The sequence below is a fragment of the Brassica oleracea genome, chromosome C9, assembly GCF_000695525.1.
Source record: "Brassica oleracea var. oleracea cultivar TO1000 chromosome C9, BOL, whole genome shotgun sequence".
In the NCBI taxonomy this organism is placed as follows: domain Eukaryota; kingdom Viridiplantae; phylum Streptophyta; class Magnoliopsida; order Brassicales; family Brassicaceae; genus Brassica; species Brassica oleracea.
This window is the reverse complement of record NC_027756.1, coordinates 6,662,180-6,668,649: the sequence shown is the minus strand read 5'-3', so window position 1 is coordinate 6,668,649 and position 6,470 is coordinate 6,662,180. Positions and strand designations below refer to the sequence as shown.

General features: G+C 31.3%; 1 pseudogene; it reads right to left on the bottom strand.

Annotated features, from left to right (window-relative positions):
• Positions 1–1,899: 1,899 nt before the first annotated feature.
• On the bottom strand, positions 1,900–3,957 carry LOC106314214 (annotated as a pseudogene).
• Positions 3,958–6,470: the final 2,513 nt, after the last annotated feature.

Genomic DNA, 6,470 nt, shown 5'->3' with positions numbered 1-6,470 from the left:
AGACTGCTAGAGTTTCGTGCTGATAACATGTTGTAAGTAAAGAAGAGGAGAGAAAATTGGTGTGTATTATTCCATGAGTAATGAGTCCTTTATATATGATTACAATAACTTGGAGACAAAGCCACTTGGAGAACAAGTAAAGCTTGGAAAATAAGTAAAGCTTGGAGAACAAGCATATCTAAGACTTGCCATAATGGCATCATCATAATATTCATAACAATCAGTAATATTTTGTATATTTTGTAATGAGATTTTTTAACTTTTCTCCTCGAGATGATATTACTATAGGTTTATCAATCTCGAATGAATCTCATTTTTGAATCAATAAACTACCTTACATGGGTCATGTATTATTTCTCAAATCATTTTAACTTTTGAGACTTATAAGAATATGATGCAATAAGGATTTTAAATCGCATTCTTATGTGCAGTAGTATTATGTACTCTTCTCGAGCATCATATATATCCTCTTCTTGAACATTCTATAAGGTTTTACTACCTTGTATTGTACTCACAATAATTTTCTTTCATCTTTGGATGATTGAATCATATCTCTTATCATCTTTATTTTTTCAACTAGAGAGCATGAGTTCTAAAAAGAAATTCTTTGGATCTTGACCTTATTTATAATCACATTCACGTCTACAACCACTTTTATGTTCATTTTCTTGAACAATACTATTTGTGTTAATTTTCTTTCTCAATATAAAATGTCATATTCTCTTCAGGAGAATGATTATAATCAACTAGACGTGATTTAACATCTAATATCAATAGCTCATTATTTTTTCTCAATTTCAAAGAGATAAAATATAGTTATAAACTTTTTTTTAATCTATTTTCCCAATCATGTGTCTGCTGGACAACATTACTAGTGTGAAAAATATATATTTTTCCCACATATATGCATCATTAAAAATAAAATTCGAGAATTTTATTTTTAAACTTAACTTCCAATATAGTTGAGATATATTACAGACTTCAGGTCTTGTAATCTTTAGATGCAAAATACATAATGAGCTATAGGCAATCACTTCAGGTGATTATACATTTCTTTAGATTATTCTCCAAAACTTATAGAATCTTTTAAGGTCAAGCCTTAAATTTAAAACTCTCACATATACAATCGCAATGAAATATAATAATAAAACTATTTCAAATTATATAAAATATGTATTAACATAGATCTTATTATATAAAGAAATAGATAATATTCTATAGTAATCATCATGTGTGCTACTTCTTTACTTTCATGCTATTGAACAAGGAATCAATAAATTTACTAAACAAATCTTATATCACATTTATCAATTTTCATGTAAATTATTACCCTTGTATATAAAGCATGAAAAATAAAATACTTATCTTGGTAAAAAGTGCAACGGAGATGAGAATTTGAATTGCTCATGTATCTTGGTTGGATATAATTTCACATGATCTCTTCTCTTTAAAAGAAGATAAATAATTCTGAAATACTCAAAATTTGCTCATATAAATATGGCTAACGTGTTAGTAAACATCAATATATAACATCAAAACCAATTATATTTAACATTAGACCAATATCAGTATTAACAATACATAAGAAGTTCAAACTGATTATATATCAAATATTAATCAAACAAAAGAACATATATTTCTATTGTCAAACAACTAGGTATCTCGACATAGTTCAGTGAAATAATAATAAGCAATTTTCTATAAGTGAAATAAGGAAAATGCAAAATCATTAACGACGAGCAAATTATGTAAGGAAATGTCGACTTTGGAAATAATCTATTTTCTTAAACTTTAACAATTATATATCGATAGGTTACAGCCGTACACATAAATAATTCTTAACCTATTATTTCAATAGACAACCCTATGCTTTTAATAAATATGCACTCATACGGAGTATTAAGAGCACTCATAATACATGTTGACTAGCTAATACATTTAAGCAATAAAACCATATGAGAAAAGAGATACCATGTATCAGAAATAAAATCAATAATTGTATTAAGTGATGTGGCTAGCAAATATGATTCGTAAGCATTAACAGTTTACATGTCTATTAATAAACATGATATGTAGCCGTAGTAATGATATGCAGCTGTAGATTATTAAACAATTGTTAAAGTTGAAAAATATGCAGCCGTAATATTAAAGTTGTAGGTTAATAATCAATACGAACATTTTAATGAATGAATCAAAACTAAAACGTTTTGTTTTTTCACATAACGTGATAACATGTGAAACATATGATATAAAATCAAGCAAATATTAAATATAACATACTGAGCATCAGCTTATAAACATCGACAAGATCATTGATCAAATGATTTTTTTTTCTTGGAACAATGCCAAATCAGTATTGTCGACTAAAGCTCCTAAGCTCATATTGTGTATAAACCCACTCTTACAAACCATGAATCGATAATAAACATGGTTTGAAGAAGGATTGAACAAAGAATAAAAACATAACTAAATTTATACCTTTTAGCTCAAGACTGCTAGAGTTTCGTGCTGATAACATGTTGTAAGTAAAGAAGAGAAGAGAGGAAATTGGTGTGTATTATTCCATGAGTAATGAGTCATTTATATATGATTACAATAACTTGGAGACAAAGCCACTTGGAGAACAAGTAAAGCTTGGAAAATAAGTAAAGCTTGGAGAACAAGCATATCTAAGACTTGCCATAATGGCATCACCATAATATTCATAACAATCAGTAATATTTTGTATATTTTGTAATGAAAATAAAACTATATACATATCAAATAATTTTGGACCCTTTTCAATTTTATTTATTATATTTATAATTTTTTATATATAAAAATATAGATTTATAAAAAAATTGGGCCCCTTAATTATTTTTATATGTGGGACACGAGCTTGGGTCCGGGACGGTCGCACCGCTTGTCCCCCAATGAGCCGGCCCTGGTTTGCACTAGCACCAATATAGGCCTTGTCTTCGACAGTGCAGCCATGTAAAACAGCACTATGACCTGCTCCCCAAAATTCAATTCATTTGATCCATTACCTTAGATTAAAAATTGAGTTAAGCGGCCAAAGATGTTGAGGATTTACCAACTGTGACATTGTCTCCAATGACAGTGGGCAAGCCGTTCCCACTTAATTTGGACTCGGCCACATGGACAAGATAGTTGTCGTGGATATTAGTCCCAGCTCCGACGCTAATGCTGTTAGCATCTCCTGTAGGGAAACCATAATAAGTCGTTAAAAGCTAAGGGAACGTTTGAATAAAAAGAGCGTCTTTTGCTCTTAAAAGGAAAATACCTATGAAATGGTAAAGTAGTCCTCGGGGGTTACCTCTCAAGACACAACTATGCCAAATGGAAGAACCTGGACCCACATGGACATCATCAACAATAGAAGAGCAACGAAAGCCTCCTTATCCACACTAGGGGCTTTGTCAAAAACATTCAGTGCCTGGATACTGGAAACAAAAAGAGTTTCAGGAGGATTTAAAAAGGAAGGGTTGACATGGGAAATCAAAAGCTTTCATTGATCTCTAAGCTCTTCGTAGGTCTCTAATCAATAATGACGCCAAATCTAAACTATGATGCGACTGTAGAGATATGCACAAACTTTCAGAAGAAATGGAATTGAAGTAAGAAAGAAAGATCCAAAGACATACATTCTTCTCTGAAATGATTTTTTCCTTGGAATAACAATCCAAGTAATTTCATTGGTAATTTATCATTTTCTTCACACCTAATAAAATATCCAATATCAAAATCTCAAACTTAGTTATAAAAACCTTAAAACCAAGTTTCTCTCTCGTCCTATAGAGAGAGAAAACTCTCTCGGGACCCTCTTACCAAACTCCGATCTTTCAGAGGGTTTCGAGATGTTTTGTTGTTTTTTTGTTGTTTATAAAACTTTCGATCAATAGATCGAACTTTTGCTTCCGCTAGTCGGATATCTATCTTCGCTTTGGCGATTTCCATATTTCGCACGGCGAATCTTTTGTGGTGTTTTTCATTCTCAAATCGGATTTGATCTTCAAGGTTCTATATTGTTTTCCGATTTGGATTGATAGCAATAAAAAATTTTATCTCATCATTTTGCTTGTTCTTAATGTTTCTTCTTGTTTGAAGAAAAGTTCGGAATTCTTGAGGTCTTGGTTTTCGTTGGTTATGCTTAATCTTTGAATTAAAAGAGTCAATCTTCACTTAACCGTTTAATTCTCGGGTTAGATGAGTGCAAGTTTCTCTGAAAATCAAAGATTAAGAAGAGTGGATTGTTCGATGGGTTTTGTAGAACGGGAAAAGTAGAGTTGAGGTCTGTTCAAGGCGTCTCAACAAATTCCTTGCTCTCTGGATCCAACAGAAAATTCTGGATTGAAAGACTGGTGATTATTCCGGATCTCACTGTCGATTCCGGCAACAAACCGCAAAAGGAACAAAGGAGTACCGGCGGTAACAGTTTCACTAGCGGTGGAGTGGAGACAACACAATTCATAAATGAAGGCCACGTAGCAGAGACTTCACCTAGGGGTTACACGTATAACTCTTGTGTTGTATTATCCTTATCTTAGTGGGTTATGTGTGTGAGCTTTATCTTAATTTGTATTCCTTTTAAGTCTACGAGGCCTGATGAAAAATAGTTGACAAAAAAAAAAGTTATAAAAACCTTATTTGCAGCCTCTTTTACAATCACATTATTAACTTTTGGGTGACACTTATTAGGAGTTATTGGTTCTAGGATTTTAATGGATTTACAAATCATCTTAGGTTTAAAAATCTTTGGTAAATCCAAGATTTTAAAAATCAAACAAGTGGATTTAGGAATAATTTATATGAGTTTCAAAATCAAAATAGGTGAATTGTTATAAATCAATAAAATGGATTCAATCGAGCAAGTAACTAGATTGAATCAATAAAATGGATCAATAAAGTGGATCCAATCGAGTAAGCAACGAGTTATTACAATTAAGTGGGATGAGACTTTGATGTATTTTAATAATTCGAAATAGGTGAATTGTAACTAGACCTAAATAATGACCTTACTAGTTCTCGAGGGAAAATGTTTTGAGACAGAGAAATTGTTCGAATATACTAATTTTTGTTGGTTAGTGTGGGAAAGTGACAAGGTAACAGTTAGAAAAGTCCAAAGCTAGTTAATTACATACAAGATAATATAACTCAAAACTTTGAACTATCGCCGGTGATTAGAAATTGAACAAGTTGAGAATTCATTTGTTACCCAGATAATAATATATTGACTGAATACATAGATTTTGGGATATTGACGGGGTTGACAAATAGAAAACGTATTATGTACGTGAAAACTTGTCCAAATGTAAAGAACTGGAAAAACAATATTACAAATCTAATCAAAATAACAAGGTTGAACTCAATATTTGCTCCTTTGTATTTTTACTCTAAAAACATGCATAAATCCACTGAAATCCAATTTCAAATCAAATCCTTAAATAGTTCTTTGTTTTTGAATAACATTAGATTTTGAAATTTATTTTAAAATCGTAAAACCAATAACACTAGATTTGAATATAGATTTTAAAATCATAAAACCAATAACACTGAATTTGGTTTGGATTTTCAAATTCATTAAAATACATAAACCAATAACACCCTCTAACAAAAGAGCTTTAAAAGTAGGGCTGAGCAAATAAACCGAACCCGAAAACCCGAACCGAATCCGATCCGATAAAAATGAATCCGAACCCGACTCTATTACATGAAGGTTGATGGTTGAAGATGGCCGTTGAATCTTGAAGTATTTAGATTTAGATTTTGTTTTCGTTAAACAATGTTTCTCATTTCATGAGAACTTGGTTTTCGTTTTATGTTTTTATTTATTTGGTTTTCTTTTTATCAGTAAATATGTTTTACTTTTCGTTTGATTTTGAATGATCACGGTTGATGTTGCTTATTTTTTAATAGATTTTACTTAAGTTTTGGTTACAAAATAGGTACAAATCAGGTATTTTAAAACTGAAGAACCGATTTTACTCATGTTTTGGTTATAAATAGGTAAAAATCAGGTACTTTTAAACTGAAAAACCAATTGGGACCTGAACCCGAAAATATATTGGATTGTACCGGTTCTTTGAAGATTTACTAACCCCAACCCAAACCCGATAGAACCCGAACCGGCTCCGAACCGAACTTTCATATAATCCAAATGGAGCTGATTTTGATAAACCCGAAAAACTGAAACCCGATTAGATAAAACCGAAACCCGATTGGAACCCCGAATGTCCATCCCTATTTAAAAGTGCATAATATAAAAATCAACATTTCGTCTCACTATATAAGTTTAGTGAAAGGGGGCGTGTTTCATTATAGTCGGATACATGCCAAAACCACCAATCCGAACAAAATTCTCGACCTTAAAAAGTTCAAAAAGTTTCAAAATATTAAAATACATGCAAAACTCTTGATATTATCCAATCTTGAAGCAGTCTGTGTTTAGTAGATGCTTTTTTCTACAACTG